At 30.8% G+C, this 21,662-nt stretch overlaps 1 protein-coding gene and 1 pseudogene across 7 annotated transcripts in view; one reads left to right on the forward strand and one right to left on the reverse strand.

Annotated features, from left to right (window-relative positions):
• Window positions 1-731: 731 nt before the first annotated feature.
• Window positions 732-20,307, reverse strand: LOC143253476 (uncharacterized; annotated as a pseudogene). The gene is made up of 6 exons (XR_013029649.1): window positions 20,177-20,307; window positions 18,316-18,701; window positions 16,093-16,203; window positions 13,146-13,285; window positions 7,980-8,089; window positions 732-5,437 (listed from the first exon to the last, which is right to left on the reverse strand). The product of XR_013029649.1 is annotated as an uncharacterized LOC143253476 (transcript).
• Window positions 19,799-21,662, forward strand: part of LOC143253472 (germinal-center associated nuclear protein-like) — a 45,137-nt gene continuing 43,273 nt past the window's right edge. For 3 of the 6 annotated variants that reach the window (XR_013029648.1, XM_076507445.1, XM_076507449.1), the window contains exon 1: window positions 20,334-20,497. The gene's annotated coding sequence lies outside the window, so the exon portion shown is untranslated. Of the gene's footprint in view, window positions 19,909-20,333; window positions 20,498-21,662 lie in introns of those variants that run through there. The other 3 variants (XM_076507448.1, XM_076507446.1, XM_076507447.1) reach the window with 3 other exon arrangements.

The following is a 21,662-nucleotide window of genomic DNA, read 5'->3' on the forward strand; positions in this document are numbered from 1 at the left end:
GTTAATATAATAGCAAATTGACAATGATTTATAATACAGGTTTTGACAAAATCTCTATGTTCCTCTAAAATAAACCACTTCATTATACTTATAAATCACTTTATGTCAAGTTATTACCACGGGAAACACCGTCATAAAAAAAAAACTAGGGATGTATTTTGATATTTAAATCCCTTCTCATGGTTCTTATGTAATGGAACCATTTTGGCTGTCTATGCAACAAGTCCCATGTGGCCAGATTTAATGTGCTCAGACATACCAAAATCATCTAGTACAAATCATCATAATGTTTTGTCTGACCCTTTTACTTCAATCTAAGTTTTTAGTTGTAGATTTGTCTTCTTTTATGGCTTGACATATAGAGTTTAAACACTGCAGAGCATATATAATGCTCAGGTTAAGGATATCAGAAAACTTTATATACGTGCATTTATATTACTTTTTTTAGGTGTTAAATATGCAGCTGTGACATTTTCCTGTAGCACTGAAGAGCAAAATTGTACATCATATTAACTTTTACCTTCAGTGTTAATGGATCTATATTTGTGGCTAACAGCCATTATTTTTCTTTTTGTTTGTTAGTTTATTACATACCTGAAATCAGTTAGTGTTCAAAAACTGTTATGTACACACTAATAACTTTATTAGGCTGAACAAATGTGATGGAAATCACCTTTTAACTTGAACCCCTCATCATCTGTATGACAATTATCAGATAGAGCAAGACAGTGTGAAGAGGATCGGCATTGCTGGTTTTATTTACTTTCTCCGACTGAAATCACAATAACATTTGTACAAGGTCTATAGTCCATAGCCAAGTTACAGATTTTTGTAGGTTTTCACCCTCATAACCTTACAACATTAAGATGACACAAGATTGTGATATTGTAAATTAATATCTCAGTTATTAGCCAGACCATCTGTTTTGTTAAACATTCAAGACATCACATTTTTCCCTTTTTTTTTTCTTTTCAATTGAAAAACATTTCAGACACTCTTATAACAACAATGAATGAAGGTGTAATTTTCTTTTCTTTTTTACAAAGAAAGCATAACTCATATCAGTTAGAAACTTCAAACTACCCATAAAAAGTAAGGATTTTATAAATACAAACACAAAGAAATACAGGTAGCATGCTTAACACAAAATTCAACATTTAAAAATATACAATAAATGTAGTATGGATAAATTTTAAATTAAAACAAATTTATTTAAAAAGGTGAAAATAAAGGAGACCAAGGTACCATATCTATTTCTGATAACACTAAAACACTTTTTATAACAGAATGTAATCCTATTACAATGGACTGCATGTGTGTGGTCCCTGTTAGAATAAGTATTAATCACTCTTACGTTTTAATGATAGCAAACACGATGCTTATTACAATGCTATTAATAAGCTTTGGTATGAAACTACCAAAATTCCATAGCTTTCAAAAAACTACATCTCTAAAAAAACAACAACAAAGGCTACAATGAATTAACTATTGTTTAAAATCTCTGTTAAAATAAATAAAATCTTCAGAAAAAATTTATACAATAAACAAGCAAAGTAAAAAAGGCCTCACTTTTGATTTTTAAGTAACGAGTATGTCTCCTTTGTCTTTATATGCCATAAATTTGCATGTGAATTAAAATGGCACATGTATATATATAAACATACACACATGCCAATGTACACTTCATTTACATGGCATCTTTTCAAAAGGGAACTGCTTGTACAGGAATTGTTTTTGTGCATTTCAAGATTCAAATGTCAGTCTAATGGCAATATATAGTTTACAGTTTTTTATACAAAAAGCAAAGCCTACTTAATGTCACAAGTTTTACACTAAATAATACAATCATGCTAAATATATGGGTAGAAAATATATTTTTGTAACAATGTCTTGGGTAAGCATGTTTTAAAATGAGATGACCTCCTTTTACTTAACAATGGTCAACAGAACCTTGAGAAAAGGGCATGTTTATTTACCTATATATATCACAAGGTTTGTTCCTTTATTGCAATACTCTCATCCTGATTTTGTATATTTCTTGTGTGTAGCTTTGGTCCAAGTTTTGTTTGTAGTTTTCAAAGAAATTAATATTGGAAATTTGAATTTTACAAGTGGTAGTAATGGAACCACAAGTCAGAGTAGAATATGCTAACAAAACTTGTGTTGGGGTAACTTGAGGGAGGAATGAAATATACAGTTTCTGAAAAAGTCATGCAAAGAAACAGTTATCGCAAAATATGTGTGTGTGTGTTTTATTATAGCAAAGTCACATTGGGCTATCTACTGAGTCCCCCAAGGGGTACCAAACCAGGAAATATGATTTGGATTGTAAGTTTGGGTACTAAAGAGAATCAGAAATTTGATACCTCTCCCACAATTGATAGAGTTGTATAATGAGATGATATGGTTGGTGATAGAACAGTATGTGAGACAAACTAGGAGTTACACAAATAATTACTGCTACGGTTGTAAGGCTAGGTCGAATTTGTTCAATGGACCAGTAAGACAGCTATTTTTGTACTGCATGTTTTCAACTAAAGTTTATAGGTTGTTGTTTTGTGGGTGTCACCAAAGTTTACATGTTGTTAAGAGGTTCAAAGTAAATCAGTAGGATTGAATGGCAGGTTGAAATTTGTGTCTTTTGTAAGTTGGGCAGATGGATTCAACAGAGGAAAGATGCTATTAAATGGATGATGTCTAGGTTAACTTTTGTTTTTGTAAAGACTATTAACCAATGAGGAGGCTTTGAACTATGATTAGATAGTGGTAAGAGAATTAGTGTTGATTTGGGGATATTGTAAAAAGCAATTTATAATAATGAAGAAGAGTAGTTTAAGCTTAGAAAACTACCTAAATGCAGTCATTCAGGTTTTTGGGAAATGATCTGCTTGTAAAAAAAAAATTCTGATTATAAGTTTAGAAATATAGACTGGTCTTTACAGTATTAGACATTGAAGATGTTAAATGTTATAGTTTGTTTTGGATTTCACGCAATGCTACACGAAGGCTACCTGTGCTAGCCGTCCCTAATTTAGCAGTGAGAGACTAGAGGGAGGGCAGCTAGTCATCACCACCCACTGCCAATTCTTGGGCTACTCTTTTTTTTTTTACCAATGAACAGTGGGATTGATGTCACATTATAACACCCCCCATGGCTGAAATGGCATGTTTAGTGTGACGGGGATTCGAACCCACAACCCTCAGATTATGAGTCAAGCACCCTATCCACCCAGCCATGCTGGGCCAAATGTTTTACAGTGAGAGCAGTTTTATTCATCAATGAGCCATCAAGCAATGGAGCTGTTTTCAAACTAATCTGAAATATCATTCAGGAAGTTGGAGAGAGAAATAGGAAAAATAATCCTAACTACATTCTGCAAACTAATTCAATTTTTACCCAAGAAAGGCCACATATATGTATTTTACATTTTACTATCTCTTCGGTAATGTTTCAACAACTTACCTAATGTAACAGATGGTAAACCTCTGGATTCTGTGTAACATACTTTGTGTTTCTCATGGTTGTTACTGATGTTTATAAAGATGTAACCACTAACCTGGTCACTTTTACAAATATTATTTTAAGGTAATTCAGATACTATTAAAGCTACTATAGTTTTGCAGAGAGACTTGGATTATATGGTTAGCTAAGGTAATACCTAACAGATGCATTTTACTCTTAATAAAAGTAAATTTATATACACAACCTATTACAACATTTATTATTCTTATAGCATTATAGGATCCCCAAAGGATAAAAAAATCTCTAAAGCCTTATAAACAATGCAGTAACAAGGCTAACGTTATTTTACAGTGTATGCACAGAGACACAGGATACAAGTCAAAGGAGTGATAAGTTGCCTTTGTAAAGTACTGGTTGACCTCATTTGGGATATTGTACTTGGTTTTAATCACCTTATTTAAGAAGGGATGTTAACAAGATCCATATATTAACATTTTCCAGTATTCTTCTATATTTGGATAGGGATAGGTTGAAATCCATAAACGATGGGAGCTCAGGAGTCATTAAAGGTTTGGAATCTATAGATCTAGATGATGTTTTAAAAACTCAAATGCTGTACAATTAAAGGACACAAATCAGAGATGATCTTGCACAGGACTCCAGTTAAGGTAGTGTTACTTTTCGGAAAGGGTCAATGACCGATGGAATAGTTTGTTTTCAAGCATTGTATAATCTACAACACTGATGGAGCTCAAGAAGACATTGGATGAGTATCTTAGACATCAAAACTGGATATATAAAAATGAATTTACATTGTTTGGAGTAGAAAAGAAGTGAAAAAAAAAGCACAGCTTAACTAGGCCTAATATATATATGTATAATCTGCCTCTTAGAAATGTGTGTTCTGGAGCACAGTAATTATCAATAAATGTACATATTCATTTGAATAGCTATCTTAACTAGAAGCAGTGACAATATTAAGTAGTCTACCGAAATTAGAAAGACAAAAAGAAAACTCACCATCGTTTCGTCACAACCACAAACTAACCACACAAATTTTGTAATGCCTTAACAGATTTTAAGGAAATATAAATTTTAGAAATGTCTGTTTTTGTAAATCTAGCTGGATTATTGATAGTATAAAGAAGAAACAGGCCCTCTACTCAATGCACAAGAAAATAAATATTATGTTATAATACACTTACAGTCAAGTGATTTTCAATGATGAACAGCAGTGTAACAATAACGAAAAAAGAAGTAATAGGGATGTTACATGAATATATCTTAAAAAGGGACAAATATATATAAACACACACACAACAGATACACAAACAAGCATGCATGTCTGTATGTAAGAAAAGGTAATAAAACATATGCACTTAAGACAGACTAGTGACATCTACAGCACATTAAAGGAAACCAGTGCACATAAAATCAGCTCAGATCATCACAGGTACAAAGCTCACCAATAAAGAAATACAAGTCTGTCTTGTACCTCTACAGGTTATCATTTAATAATCTGCAGAGGTTAGGCTAAACTTGGTCCCCATATACGGTAGAGATGTCAAAGCTGTTATAACAAAATGTTCATGACCAGCTGTACTGACCAGATTGTGACTGGTTGTAGTTGTTACCATTTCCCATGTATGGAGAATTGTTGGCAGAACGAGCCTGAGTGTAATTGATAGGAGTATTGAGAAGGTTCCCAAGATAAGAGAAGTTGGGAAGGGCTGTCACTTGTTGTTGACCATAGGCCATTTGGAGAGCTGCTGTATGGGCTGGAGTCATTTGTGCCAGAGACATAGGAGAAGGACCTGGGCTAATGGAGTTAGGAATTGGAGATGAAGCCGAAGTAGAGTCTTCCGAGGGAGAATAGTCTGTGTCTTTGCTGTCTGAGTTGGGATGGGCTTCCTCTTCTTGTTGCATCATCATTACCGTTGGTTGTTTGACTATCTGTTGACTTTCAATACTTTGCTATCAACGAAAAAAAATATCATCAGGTAATTTCAAATAATAATGACACCATTAGCCTCAAATTACATTCATTAAAGTACAGACACTACACATGGAACATTAAAAAACAACAACAGTTAATCAAACTACTTAAAATTCAGCAAAAGCTTTCTAAATATCAGATCTCTGTGTACAAAAATAATAATTTGGCTTTGTGTTTGTATCACTTTTTAGGTTATGAAAATTCACTGTTAAACTTATTTACATAAAAATACTTTAGTTGTTGCCTTAAACGTTTTGAATGTTTCCAGTAATTTTCCAGTCTTTTTTAATTCTAATAGCCTCCACACACACAATGAAGAATCCTTATTTAAAGAAAAAAAAACAACAACAGGTTTGTTTTTTTTTGTATCTATCAGAAAGTTCCATTTCATACAACCAACCATTTCAACTGTGTTCTATTCATTAATTTTACTTTTTTTTGGTAAGAAATGCCACTTTTCACATAATTAATAATCAAATACAGTTGAGCAACACTTGCTAATTTTATGTATTCTTACCTTGAGTCTTGTTACATAAAAATTATTTTCCATTTCTCAGTTTAAAATATGATAAACTCAGTATCATGAACTAGAATTTCATAACTTTCTAAAAGTACTGTCTTCAACCTTGAAGTGTGACATTACCAAAATACTTCTTTGAAACTTGTAAAGGTAGAAAAATTCAATAAGGATGACTGGCAAGTTGTTTATATCAATTTAAGGCTTAGCACATTACCTTTTGAATGGTTTTTAGCTAAAGGACATACTTATTTTCAAACCTGTGATATATGCTCATTTGTCAAGAACATCCATGAGAGGTATATAAGAAAATTCAAGTAATACAATCACAGATAAGCTACAGAAATACATTAACTTCTGTATAATTCTATCAAAATCAAGGTAGCCATTAAAAAAAAAAAAAGAGGGAGAGAGAATGCATAGTCTGAAGTTCAGATGCCTAGCTACACTATAAAAATACTTTTAAACTTTTATTTATAAATTTAAGACGATAATCAACTGCAGAATGTTTAACATCATTTCTGCATTAATTTCTAAAACAAAGTGTTTAGGCAGAATTATATTCTGCAGTTAGTTAAATGTTGATACATAATTTTACACTTGGAGTGACATTATGTGAACACTGTTGGTGAGAGAGTTGAGGAACCTGATACACTGACCTTTCAATGTCATTGTATATGTATTGATATGTATATGACAATTCAATTCAAGAGTTTTTATTTAGTTATTCATTATTTAATGATTTAGTTTTCACAACAAGAGTATTGAAAGTTAATTATTTTAAAAACAATAGTTATGACAAGTTTCATTACATAACTTTGTACGAGTTGTATGCAGTTTAATTGTTATACTAGGCTTTTGGAATATTGTTGTGCCATCTTACTCAAAGCTTCCAAATCTTCTCTTCATGTGTAATATTGTTACTAGAGGGCAATATATTCTAGAATTTCATTTTAAACACTATAAATATGTGCAAACAGAAAGAGAAAGTGTTAAGCAAGTGAAAGTAAAAGTGAAGTTAAACTGCACAAGTTTAGCTGTAATGTGTGATATCAAAAGTGAAAACATCACAGCTTTATTGTAACAACATAAGAATAATAGATCTTGTCAAACATGTTCTAAAGCAATTAAACCCACCCATGTATATTTTGATAAAAAGGTATGGATACAACTTTGGTAAACCACTGGGTAATAGAAGTAAACTTATCAACTGGGTTAAAAAATAACTGAACCATTCAGCTTGTGTGAACTTTTGAAAAAAATGATAATTATTTAAACTCAGATTTAATTGTGGTAAACAACAGTGCAATGAATTTTTATACATACATTTAACATGTTTTGAATACATATTATTTTAAAAGAAGTGGATGGTGTCCTGCACAATTACTGTTAAAATTTATCACTGACAAATCAGACACCTATTGTAAATAACCTGGCCCCAGGTAAAACCTGACAACTATGAAAAAAACAAAATTTTACTTTTTCTTTAAATGTTGAAAATGGGTTAGTTGTACTTCTATTTATAATACAACCAGTTAACCTATAGAATCTTCTTCACAATTCCAGTGAAATTAACATGAAACTGTGGTCATTTATTACCATGTCAATGCTAAAGAACTTGGGATTGGCTTACTAGTCTCATTCTATAATGCATATATGTGCATATCTTAACAATATACACTGACACAATATAACAATTATATAATTCCTTTCCCTTTGTATGCAAAACTAACACTTACGAGTTCCGTACTTAGGCAGTACTGTGGCCATACAAACTCAATAAAAGCTACACTGAAATGATGAATAGATGGAGGTGTTGCATTAGGTCAAATTATTTGGTTAACATATAAACAAGAACAATAAAATTTTACTGAACACAAGAAAGATAAGGAAAGTACATCTGTAAGACTCTTGAAATAACAACTGGATACTAGAAACAATTAAGAACTTCTAACAATGTATGAAAATTGGCTGATGTACAAATAATACTCGAGTTTCCCTACCTGTTGACGATATTCTTCCATTTGTTGTTCATATTCTATTTTATTTTCATTCTGTTTTTCAACATAACATCGTTTTTCTTCCTCAGTCATGTTTCTCCATCGTCCACCTCCTACAGTTAAACAAAATCAATATGCCTTCTCTTTGCCCGAGCTAAGCAGTAACATTAAAGGTTCTATATCAAACAACACGACCATCTTCCTCAAACACTGTGGCAAAAGAATATTTAACACATTAAAATTATTCATAATGTAACAAAAACATACAAGTTCAAAATATAATTTTAAGACCAAAAATACCAAACTCTATGACCCCAATGCCTTTCAAAATAAAGCTTTCTTTGTCCATTTGCCCTCACAAAGAAAAGTCCACTTTTTGAAAGCATTTAAGTCATAGTATTTTGCATTCAAATTTATTCAAACACTGATATGGATTATCAGTTTCACCTACAAATGTACTGTTAAATATTTATATTTTGTCTTTCTTTACACTGGGTAGAAACTTCCATAACCCAACTATGACTTCTTTGCTAAATCTTCCACTAATACTGGGAATATTTTGAAAGCATTTGAATTACAGCATTTTGCATTCAAATATTAATATGGATTATCAGTTTTACCTACAAATGTACTGTTATTTATATTTTGTCTCTTTTTACACTAGGTGGAAACTGCCATAACCCAACCATGACTTCTTTGCTAAATCTTTCAATAATACTGGGAGTAGGAACATTTTATTTCACAAATTATATTCTAATTAACATGTTATTTTCAGTTGGAAAGCCTTCATGACCAAGGCCTTCTTCATTTTTTATGTCCATTCATCTCTTGCCTTGAATAGATGTTCAATTTGTTCAAGTTTTATAACACAGTACATTGTGTAGACACTGTAAAATAGATGGTTTGTTATGGCAAAAAGAAATAGAATGTTCTACTGGACAGATATGTTGGTCAACCCAACATAGCCTTTCAAGCAAATGACATCTGTGTTAATAAATGATACAATAATGCTGTATTTGTTCTTTTTATTTTTTCTCTGAATGGAAAGAAATTTCTGTGCCCACATCCAAGGTGTATTTTAGGATATGCTTAACTGAGTAATTTCACAATTTTATAGCTTAATAGCAATGATTAGGGAGTGTCATGGTTATTAAGCGTTTATCAACTGTCCGAGTTAGAACAGTTGATGCTTATCTGATATTTTCCTCAATACAAAAACATTATTTTTAATAACCCAAATAACATTTGATAATTATACATTTAAATTTACTACAAACTTTATAGTTATGTTGTCCATTAATTAAAATAATTTCCATCAAAACCTGAAGGATTTTGCTGAATTTAGTGCCTAGAAATGAGTTTAAAATTAATGTTGCTTGTTTAGATATGTTGAAAATAACCCTCACTATGAAATAACATAAATGTCATTAACATAGCTTATTTAAAATAAAGGTTTGACTTTGTTTGTGTAATTGACTAATCACTGCTTTTCATGGCAATATAGGAATAAGTTTGCTAGTGTTAAATCAAGGAGAAATTTCATGAACACAACATTTACCTGATCATAAATTTAATTATTAAAAATTAAGTGAAATCTGAATTCTAACAGTTTTGTGAGAAGATCATTTGGTTTGTTTGTTTTTGGAATTTTGTGCAAAGCTACATGAGGGTTATCTGTGCAAGCCATTGCTAATTTAGCAGTGTAAGACTAACAGGAAAGTAGTTAGCAGTCATCAACTACTGCTACCACTTGAGCTACTATTTTACCAACAAATAAAGGAATTGATCATCACCTTATAATGCCACTCATGACTGAAAGTGCAAATATGTTTGGTGTGACAGGGATTTGAATCTGCGATCCTCAAATTACGAGTCGTGTGCCCTTACCACCTATCCATACTGGCTCTTGAGGTCTTTTGGTTTATGTCAGATTAGAATGTGACCTTGACAAATAAAGTCTGTCACCAGATCAACTGTTTCATCAAATCGTTTAGAAAAACTATCACATATTGTATTTTCTGAATAAGAGAAACTTTTAAAAACTTTATGTAGTTATTTAGTATTTAAGTAAAAACACTGGCAATGAATTTGTTATTTGTTACTTTTTGAATTTTGCACAAAGCTACTCAAGGGCTATCTGTGCTAGCTGTCCCTAATTTAGCAGCGTAAGACTAGAGAAAAGGCAGCTAGTCATCACCATCCACTGCCAACTCTTGGGCTACTCTTTTACAAATAAATAGTGGGATTGACCTTAACATTATAATGTCCCCACGGCTGAAAGGGCGAGTATGTTTGGTGCGACCGGGATTTAAACCCGCAACCCTCAGATTACAAGTCGAATGCCTTAACCCACCTGGCCATGTCGGACCTCTGGCAATGGATACAACAGATCTATAGGGTACATCTGCTTTATGTCTTCTAATTTATACAGAACACCAGGCTGCAGATTATTATAAACAGGTTCAAAAATAACATTGCTCCTATCTAACTGCAATAGGGATCTTGACTTCTGCAGCAAATGTGGGATTTTTCTTAAGTTTCTGGAATTTAATGGGTACATCAAAATGTGTCTTAATTTAGATATACATAAATATAGTCCACTCTGTCAAGGAGTAGGATTCCCTTTCCTTTGGTTAAGTAGGTAGGATTTTCTTTATTGACTGTAGTTATAGAGAAGGCTCAAGAATAATACTGCTGCTATGGGTGCTATTGTTATCATATCTTAGATCGCGTTTAGTTCAATATGGTTCATGTTCTGTCTGTCATACAATTGTCTCAAAATGGGGAAATTTACTGGATTCAGTTTTGAAGGTGTTGAAGCAAAGGATAAGCTTCTAACTAAAACTTCATTTGCTGTGTTACTGAGTTGATAATTGGAAAAGTTAGTGGATTATATAAGAAGGTAGTATTGTAGTAGAGTTTATCAAGTACATGTAGTTTTTTAGGTGTTTTAATTTTATCCTTCTTAAAATTCTGGTGTCATTTTTTTCCAAATAATTCATACCTTTTACTTAATCTCAGAAGTGGTAACAAGTTGTTTTTTGCAAGTCTTTAAGACCTTGAGATCAAATCACAAGGAATACTTCATAGAGTAGATTTCTTTATCAATGTATTCCTTCACTCACACCAACAAATAACCATTCACCATTGTCAAAAATGTTCTACACAACCATTACAACAAAAACCTTCAAACTCAACTCACAAACAAAATTGACACTGATACGCCAAACAATTATATTGCGGTTTGTCATTTATTTCAGATATCAATTTAAAAATTAATCAATACTTAAAGAAAACCTGCCATTAAACATAAAATTCCACTTGACTTCAAATTCACACAAAAACTCACCTCAACTAAAATCGTTAAATAAAAATCACACAGAATAGTATGATATCAACACTGTTTACAAAATAGTGTACAAGTATCCAGAAGTGTATAATGGAAAAACCAGAAAAAAATTAAAATCAAATTTGTCAAACATCATAAAAAATTCTCCCATGTTTACCATCATTGCAACCCTAAAAAAACAGTATATCTTGTGCAAAACACTAAGTTTAAACAATAACCAAACATCAATAAATGAAGAATAAAGCTGTTACAACTGAATAAACTAGCACTAACCTACAGCAGCTCCCTGGGGTACCAAGATACCTATACTAAGCAGCGGAACAATCTCTTGGTTATTTGACCTTTTTGTTCTATGCTGTACATATATATATTCATGTGTCTCTGTAAACTACTTGTACCTGATGGTGACATAACCTTGTCTAAACATGTACATTTATAATAGTTTTCTTCATTGCCCAGTCAAACTATCTCTGAACCTTTATTCCTAAAAAGTGGGTTCCTCATTATGAAATTTACATTCAAAATGTAATTAAACTACTTTCTGTCCATGTTATACCAATTATTATAGCATAGAATTGTAGATAATAATCCATAATCCAAGAGGTTAACCTGAAAATGACCTAAGAAGGTTGAAATGTTGTTCTCTGCTTTATTAGCAAAAGTGTTAATACCCATACTAGCAATCCTGAGATACATTTTTACTTCACAAATCAATATTTTAATTCTACGCAAGTTTTTAACTTATTAATTTTATAGGGCAATATTAATAAAAAAAAACTGAATTTTCACATGGTAAAAAATGACATTTTTTTCTCCAAGCATCCCCTCTTTAATTTATTTACCACCCTTCTAAGAAATGCAAAATTTAATTTCTTCTTTACAACTTGTATGTAATGAAACAACCTTGGCACATGCATTGTGAGTTCAGGGTAAATACTTTGTTCATCTTCAGTATTCTTAACCCTGACAATGAGATTGCAAAAAGCTCACAGGTACATGTACCCCCATAGTAACCTATTGCTGTTGTAGAACTGTACTCTGGAACTCGTGTAAATACTGGCAATTAAAGTTGGGTAGCAACATAAGACACAATAGGCAAATCTCTGGTACAGTTGCAACTAATTCTAGTTTTAATTTCAGCTTAAAGAAGAGGCCATTGAACTGTCTTATAAGATAGGCTGGAATCAGCTCTTTATTTGCAAGTTTAATTTTTAAGGAATTAGGCATAAGGCTGTAAGGTCTGAACTTATGAGGAAATTTAGGTCTAATAAGTTCATATGATAATTTAAACTTGCTTTTTCACACACCAAAAACTTTCAAACCTATATTAATATATGTCCACACCATTTGCTTGTTCACTTAGAAAAATACATCTAAAGGGTATCTAAGTCTATTTATAAAGAAGAATCCAATAAAGAATGACACATATGTAAAGTACTTACCAAGTACCAGTCCAATACACTAGATAAATAGATTTATTTTGTGAAATACTATTATGACAAATTGCATTTTACTTTAAAGTAATGGTACATCAGCATTCACAATATTCTGAGAAATTATGATGTTCTCAGCTACAAAGTAAAGGTTTCTAAAACCTAGTAACCAAAAATCATAATACCTAAACCTAGCTAGGTTTAATTTTTGCTTTATCACCATTCCTATTATGCACTAAGCAATAACAATACCTCTAACACCAAAAAACAAAAGCCTGTGTTTTAATTTTATTAAAAAAAAACTTATACACTGGACTAGTATCCAATTAAAATAATTTTTAAGATTTTAAAATAAATTTTTTCCAGGGATTTCTTTTTTCATATTACCCAATTTTGCCAAAGCTGCTACACCTCCCTCTGGTTCTCTCCCTGCCATTTCTTTCCGAAAAGTCTTTCATGAAAAGCATAAATGCTGTGCTTGGTCTCTTAGGTTTGTTATCATCACGCATGGGCTTGTAAATGGCCATCTACAAGTGATAAAATTTGATAAAGTTAAAATATTTCTCTAGCTCGTTAAATGCACTTTAGATAATTCATTGAATTTGTACTTTCATAAAGACAGTACATTAAGCATCATTTACTTAACAGTTCCTTTCTTACCACATCTGTTACATATATAAACCTTCAGATTTACCATTTAAATATAGAGAAGTTCAAAAATTAATATAATTTTTTTATCTGCAAAATTGAAACTTACCCTGGGAAATAAACTAGAAGTTGTATCTATTTTGTAGGAATATACCCACTAAATCTTTCTGGTCAAGTACGTAAAGTTTTGACTGTCGTAAAAAAAAACTGGTTCAATATCAACTGTGCCATTATAAAAATGGCAGGTGACCATACATCTTCTGTTATATTTTTATTTGTATGAAAAAAATAATATGTCACTAAAAACATTTCAACAACTTTATCAGTCATGTTTGACAGGGTAGCAGCTAACAAACAATGAGGAAAGTCTGAAGGAAAGCTGAAAAAAATCTCGAATCAATATTAACACTGAACAATAATTTGTTGCATTACATTTCAAGTAAATGTATATAAAAAAATTAACACAGAATTACATGTAAGCACACAGATAACATTTATTTTCAAGTTATAAATACTTTATTTGTTTGAAGGTTGATTTTATAAACCATATTATTTTATTACTGCTATACATGATGTATAACAGATGAAAGTGTCATAAAATAATATTACTTACAGCATTTAGAGTAAATGGTATAAATCATCACAAGTCTTGATAATGAAGAAACTAGTTTTGATACAACTGTATGCCTTCTTCAGTTTTATGTTGTTTTCTGAAGACAACATGAAATTGAAGAAGAAACACAAATGAGTCAAACTAGTTTCTCCAATATCAAGAATTCTGATGATTCATTCCATTTACTGCATTTTTTTGTTCTTTACATATCACTTTAGTTAAAAGAAAGATGCAGTAGGCCTTTTGCATTCTATAATATAAAACAAAGGTTCACGTTACTAACCCTTTGGTGCACATGCTGCCCAGAGGCGAAACTTAAACTGATCTAAAAAACAGTCAGTTTTCAACATTCTTTTTTATTATTAAATATTTCAGAAATGAAATTTTATCAGCAGAAAATATTCATTGTATTCAGTTTTACAAATAAAAGAATTTAAAAATTGCAGATTTTAATTTCTGGTTGATTTCAGTGCACTCCAATCGAAAACATTTGAGATTGTAAATTTTGTCCCTTTCTTCTGAGCATAACCAACACATGTAGCTATAAAGGGAAATTTAAAATAGATTTGATTTGCACAATGCAGAAACAATGTAATCTTTACGAAATTTGCATCAAATTTAAAACAATTTCATCAAATATTTACGAACTACTAAAGCAATACAACAGAAATGTCAAATCAACGCTGTTAAAGTTAAAAGGCTTTTGAAATTACACTTATTACTTAAAAATTATAAACCTTTTAATTTATTCTTTACATCCACAGTAATGCCATTATTCTACCTGAACTACTTACATATATCACAATCCCTTGAATTTATCAGATGTTTGTCATAGTCCAGGGAGATAAAAGGGTTTTCTTTTATTATTCATTCAAATTATTTTACTAAAGAAAACTTTAATGCTGAAAATAAAGTTCTGTCCTGATATGACTTAAATTACTTTTATCATAGCAATAAAAATTGCAGTTTAATTTTTTTCTTGTGCAAAGACATATAAAGAATTCTCATTCCATAATAGAGAATTGAATCCTGGATTTTGTTGTCGTAAGTCAGCAAGTTTACTGGTGATCCAGTTTACAAGAACATTTTAACCTGATGTATCCATAAGAATAATGTATAAATATAGCATTTATTTGGTAACACCACAAGAGCTTTCTAAATAAATCACAAGTTACTTTTTGTGCTACATGTTATCATATAGAATACTTATTGTAAGTTGTTATAGTGAATTAGTTTCATATATATACATATAACAGTGAAAATAAATGTATAAATAGAAAATATGGGTACTAAATATTTTTTTACACTTTAACATAAGGACAACAAGTGCACATAAAAGCATGCAAACTGAATAAGTGTGGAAAATTTATTCATGATTTATCAACTTAATTACTAAATCACTAAAATTGTCATACACTTACTAGATTCAAATAGTGTTTCATATTCAACCTATAGGTAACATAACAAGACTGTTTGGTAAACTAAAACCAATGATTTATTACTTTTTTTTTGTTATTTATGAAATACAATATTTCTAAAACTATGTTCTGTTATGTAATTAAAAAACTAGTTTATTTATAGAAGAGTTAGGAAATGAAACACTTGGTCTGTATTGGATATCAGGTTTGATACAATCTAATGAAAGCTGTAAGAGTAGATTGCAAAAGAAATATTCAGTTTCTTATGACATGATAATGAAACTCTTATCCAGAAATATGAAGAATTTTACAGACAAAAAAACAAGTTTTTTTTTAAGTGTTATCTATAAAATGTATCTGACTTGAAGATAGTTTCACCAAGTATTCACGATATTGATGAAAAGTTTATTTAAAATTAGGCACCTTTCTAAAATGACCCAAAAAGTCCACAAACTTGTATACATGAATTCTTAATTTGAAAAAGCAATTTGTACTTTTCTACATTTTGTCCTTAAATAATTTATTAACTCAAACAGATAGAGAATTAAGAACATGGTATATTTTTGTTTAAAATAAGCTTCTAAAAACAGTGTATAATTAGTATAAATTCACAAAACAAGACAAACTACAGATCACTTTTTTAATTCTTTCACACCTCTTTTCTGTATCGTTCTCGATCTTTAATAGCAGTATCAAGAAATGGCTGCTTTTCCTCCTGTGACATTGAATTCCATTTTGCAGCACATTCTTTACCAAATTCACCAATCTGAAAATATTTAACACACATCAACATGTTTCAATATTCCTTGGCTAGTTCTATTCACATTAATTTGAAACTATAGCAAATAAGTGACTGACATCGTAACTTTTAATGAATTGTTTTTTGTGAAATAGTTCATGCGTCACAAAACACCTAGTGTTACACGATATTACTAAAGAAAAGAAAGTTCATAATTTATGTAAAACTACACTTTTGGAACAAAATATTAACATAAAAACTGGGAAATCAGTTTTAACATTTTCATGTGTTCTCCTCATTCCCACATCTAAGAAATTTTCCTACACAACTTTGTTAATACATTATTGTGAAATTCTCTTGAACATACACATGGTCAGGAAACAGCTTGTATAGCTTTGTTGATACGTTATTGTGAAATTCTCTTTAACATACATGTGGTTGGGAAACAGCTATGTCAATACATTATTAACACAGCTATAGTAACGTGTGGACAGGAAACAACTCGCACAGCTTTGTTAATACATTATTGTGAAATTCCCTTGAACATGTGTGTAGTTTGGAAATGGCTTACACAGCTTTGTTGATATGTTATTGTGAAATTCTCTTGAACATACGTCCTCAGGAAATAGCTCACACAGCTTTGTTGATACATTATTGTGAAATTCCCTTGAACATACATGTGGTCGGGAAATGGTTCACACAGCTTCATTCACACATTGTGAAATTTTCTTGAAGAGACACAGCTGGGAAATGGCTCATCTCAAAGTTACCTTCAGAGGTGTTAAAAGTTTCCTAGTTTTTGTGTCAAGATTTTGTTCCCAAAAATAAACTTACTTGTTGTGTCACTTATAAAGCTGATAATTTTAAAATTAAGTTAAACAAAGAAATCTCAAGATTAATATTAATATATCAAAGGTTCAATATTCCAAAGAAAATGCCATGTCTTCTAGTATAAAAGTTGAATATTATAATATAAATTTGTTTTTCTTCTAAATTACTCCTTTTGACTTTTTGTCTGTCAAAAAACCATTACATTCTAGTATAGAAGCCCATACTGGTTAATGAACAAAGATGTTTATGATACCTCAAATTCTAGTAAACACACCTGCACAAGCTAAAACAACACTAAAAGTATTAACAAATTCCCTTTAACAAGCATGTAAGTTTACACTTATTTCAACCATTAATCATTAAACACTCCTAGAATCTGATAAAAAGTTAAGATTCTTTAAAACTACAAACATTTCAAGATGGAGCACAAAAATGTCTTTCTAAAATCAAATAACTTTATGCAGGATACAAATATAACATATAGTTGAAATGTAGTTAAAAGTTTGCAAGAGTTTATCATTAAACACTTCATCATGAGGGAAAAAAGAAGCAAACACCATGTAAAATGAGTTATAAATGTCCAGGAAGCTGAAGTTTTTTGTGTAACAAGAAAAAGTGTTAATTTAGATGTTAAGACGGATGGTGCTCTGCAAGAAGGAAATGGAATATCTATAGAGCACTGAGGCTGATGCAATTAAAGGTGAGAACCATTAGAAAATTTCTGAAAATTTAAGAAACATGCTGAAAGTATTATATCACAAGATGCTAAATAACTCCACCACTCCCCAACTTCACCTAACTAGCAATAAGAAAACTCCCATGCCAATCATGTCTTATTTATTTTTTACATTATCAAATAAAGTTTTATGTAATTTAAAAAAGTATAGTACCATCAGTAAGGAAATTCTAAAAATAAATGACCCCAGGAACATAAACCCCTACTTTGACATTGAGCATACAGTAATATTAGCTTTGTTTTATGTCAATTTGCAACGCACAGCTTGTTTCAGGAATACAACCTCCATGTATAGCAAGGACTCCCTACAGAGAATTTTCTACAGACAATTTTTGTTATATAAACTATAGGCTTATAAACTAGTAAAACAATTGTCTGATGATATGAATTTGTTATGAGTTTGAATTGTCTTGAAGATTAATTAATTTGAACTAAATAAGTGAAATGTTAAATATAAAAAAGTTTAAGTAAATGAACTGCAGTATAATTTTATTTGAATTACTTGTTGTTTTTCTTTTGGAAGAATGTGATCATGGTGGATCATACAAGCTTATTCTTCTTGTATAACTTACCTTAGGTACTTGTCTTCCTGATTTTTTCATCTCTTCTCTATACCATTGAGTGAAATTAATATATCCAGTGGTGGCACGTTTTGGTGCAAGCATGCCATTTTTGTTCATCTTTGGTTTTTTTTTCATTTTCCCACCACCACTTTTAGAAGCTGGATATGTTCCCATGAGATGTGATCCATGAAACAAATGACTGGGAGCACTGTTATATGAAAACTGTGATTCTTGTAATCCAGTTTCTGCTAACTGATTAGCAACATTCATTGTTAAATTAAGACCTGCTGGTAACATTGAAAATTGGGTCATAGAAGGATGGATACCAGATGCAGAGTTTCCACTTGGGGACATGGCTGCTGCTTGCTGCTGTGCCATTCCTTGGTAATCATACTCTGTTTTAAATAAACAAAATATAACTAACCTTCACTTCTGATCAGAGCAAGGATTCTACTCCCATAGCAAATGCTCATCATCTATAATGCTGAATATTTAAGTTAGGCATTGTATCTCCATGTTCACATTTAAAACTGACAATTTCACCATTTTCCTCTTAAAGAAAACATGTACTTATTTATTCATATTTTTTCTGAATTTCAAAGAAATTACAGCTTTAAAGCTGTAAGCCTCTCCTCATAGCTTCCTAGCCAGACTTCAGTACTTTTTTTTTGTAATATAACCAAAACTTCAAATAAAACCCCAAAGCTACAATAGCCTTCTTTTTAAAATTCAAATTCTTATAAAATAAGAAAAATTAAAACTCATTCATTCCTCTCAGCTAAAACTAACTTTAAAAAAGGACCTTATAGTGTTATCAGTCACATCTAAGTGTATATTTGAATTCTATATAGCTCCTCTCATAAAAATGCATTACTCATGTATGAGGTTATACCTATTGTTTGCTATTTTTAAGTAAAAAATATATTACTTAAAATTACAAACTGAGCAAGTAAAATGATTTCCCTTCATTAAGTGCTGAACTTTGTTTACTTTCACTAAATGATCAAAAAATTCCTTCACAAAAAAACCAACTACTTTAAATTCTAATTCAGTTTTCATTACAGCATTTTTATCTTTTATTTTTTGTTTCTAGATTATGGTATTCTTTAGCTGTGGTTGTTTCTTATTCATGCTTTTGTGTTACTTCTTTTAAATAACCATCTTTGACCTTCCACAAAAACGCACTTCAAGATCATACATTTTGCAAGTTAGAAATAGAGCTAACATAATACTATACCTAACAATTAAATTTATTTTAAATTAGCTTTTAAATAAATTATTATTTTTACAGATGTTTGTGAACTATAGATATTTTAATTTTATTAGGTATTTGTTTCAATCTGTTTTTTTTTTAGCTGAGTAAACATTTCCAGAAAAAGCACCCTCAGTGAGATTTATGAAATGCGTATTGCCACCTGATTAGTTTAATGCTTGATGCTTACTGTTACGAGTACGTTAATTGGTCTAAAAATCACCGAGCTTGATCTCAGCTATTTCAAGCTTCGTTTCTGTGCCCAATTCATATTTAGTAGAAATGGCAGACACCAACGTACGAGTTCGATTTTATAAACAAATATAAACTTGAAAGTTACGAGTGTAAAGGTAATTAATACTGTGTTATTAGGTGATAGGCAAACATAAACATGTATTTAACTCAAAAAATTTTAATTAGCTACTTTTATAAACTAACTATCAGTGTAAAAAATACAAACTCGAGTAATGGCGGGAAAGCGTGGCAGCTTTAAAGTGTAACAAAAAATCGCTTTATAATGAAAAACTTATTTTGATTACAAGTGGAAAGGCCAACAAAAATCATTTCACTTTCGTTAAGTATTATTTATTATTATGTGTTTCAGTAAATTCAACTTACCCATGATTCTTTTTATTAGAATATATTTTAAGGTAACTATTCGCCTTCACAGTTTAATAATACTATAGTATACGCTGAACTTTATTCGATCTATTGTGTAGTTTTTTTGCGCAAGCGCTGTAATGTCATGTGGTATCTTTACATATCTTCCTACTCTCTTAGCGCATTGCCACCTAGCGGTGGTATACCAATGAGGTATTGCTAGAGTTAAAACACTGATAGGCTTAAAATTTACGATCACGAAACACTGATATAATGATATATACAAGCAAATGTGGAAAATATAATACATTATTGTGAAGGAAGACATTTAGTTGAAAGGTAAATTTTAAAAAGTTTTGTAGTTAAATGCGATTCGCGTGAAATACATAAATTATGCCATGTAGTTGAATCATGATAATATTATATGCTGTTAGTATTAATGCTATGTAAATATATAATTTATTTATAATATTTAACTTAAATTTTAGGTTCCTTTGTTGTGCATTAATGTAATTAGACCTATTTTATTAATACAAGCAAAGTCATCTAAACCTTGTAATTAACTGACTAATGAGGAGTCTTAAGGATTTCCAACTTGCTCTTCACAGTACCAACAATGTCTATACACAATAGTAAACTGCAATGTCAAGATAAAATATGTATGACAAATTTGCCTTTCTCATTTAGTTTCACTTTGGTTTTACTGTTTACATTTTAATTAAATTTGGGCTTTTTTGACAAGATGATTATCAAAATTTTAAACTCTGAGTGAAGCATCAAGTTTTGGACAAAGCCTAATAATTACACATTCACTTCATTGCCAAAGTCTGTATTCTTTTTAATCCTACTTATAAGTTGTAGTTTCAGGAAAGTACACCAGCATTGCCAAGTTAACTTATAATGAGCATAATTGAGCCTGTTCTTTTCAAAAATTGCTTTTGTTTTTGATAGTCTTAAGTTTGTGGTTTTCTGAGGTTCATTTATTCCAAGGTTACTTATTTGTTTTTTTTCAAAGTTGACTTCATTACATAGTAAAATGATATTAGGAGTGGTTTTGGTGATTGACCGGGTTATTTAATAGCTGACATCATTTACAGTTTTAGAATTATTCTGTTGTCACTCCTTTTCAAATAATAACATACCCACAGTGGTAAACTTTCTGGTCTTCCCATCAAATCATTCTATATAACAATTAAGGTATGCAAGTCTCTGTTTTGAGGGTAAGCCATAAAGCAGCAGTTTGAAAGACATCACTGCTTGTTTTTCTCATGAGACTTAACAACACTGATTGATACAGGCACCAAATCTTTTGAAATGTATTCTGTCAGTAATAATGGGATGTACATTTTGCTACTTTTACTGAACTACGATATTACATTAATTAATCATATATTTTGTCTGTTATAAGTTTTAAAAGTTCCATATTGTTACATTGATAATCTAATAACACTGTGGGAGGCCATGTCTTATATTTTTCCACAGTCTTTTAAATTGCCAACACAAA

The sequence above is a fragment of the Tachypleus tridentatus genome, chromosome 6, assembly GCF_004210375.1.
Source record: "Tachypleus tridentatus isolate NWPU-2018 chromosome 6, ASM421037v1, whole genome shotgun sequence".
In the NCBI taxonomy this organism is placed as follows: Eukaryota; Metazoa; Arthropoda; class Merostomata; order Xiphosura; family Limulidae; genus Tachypleus; species Tachypleus tridentatus.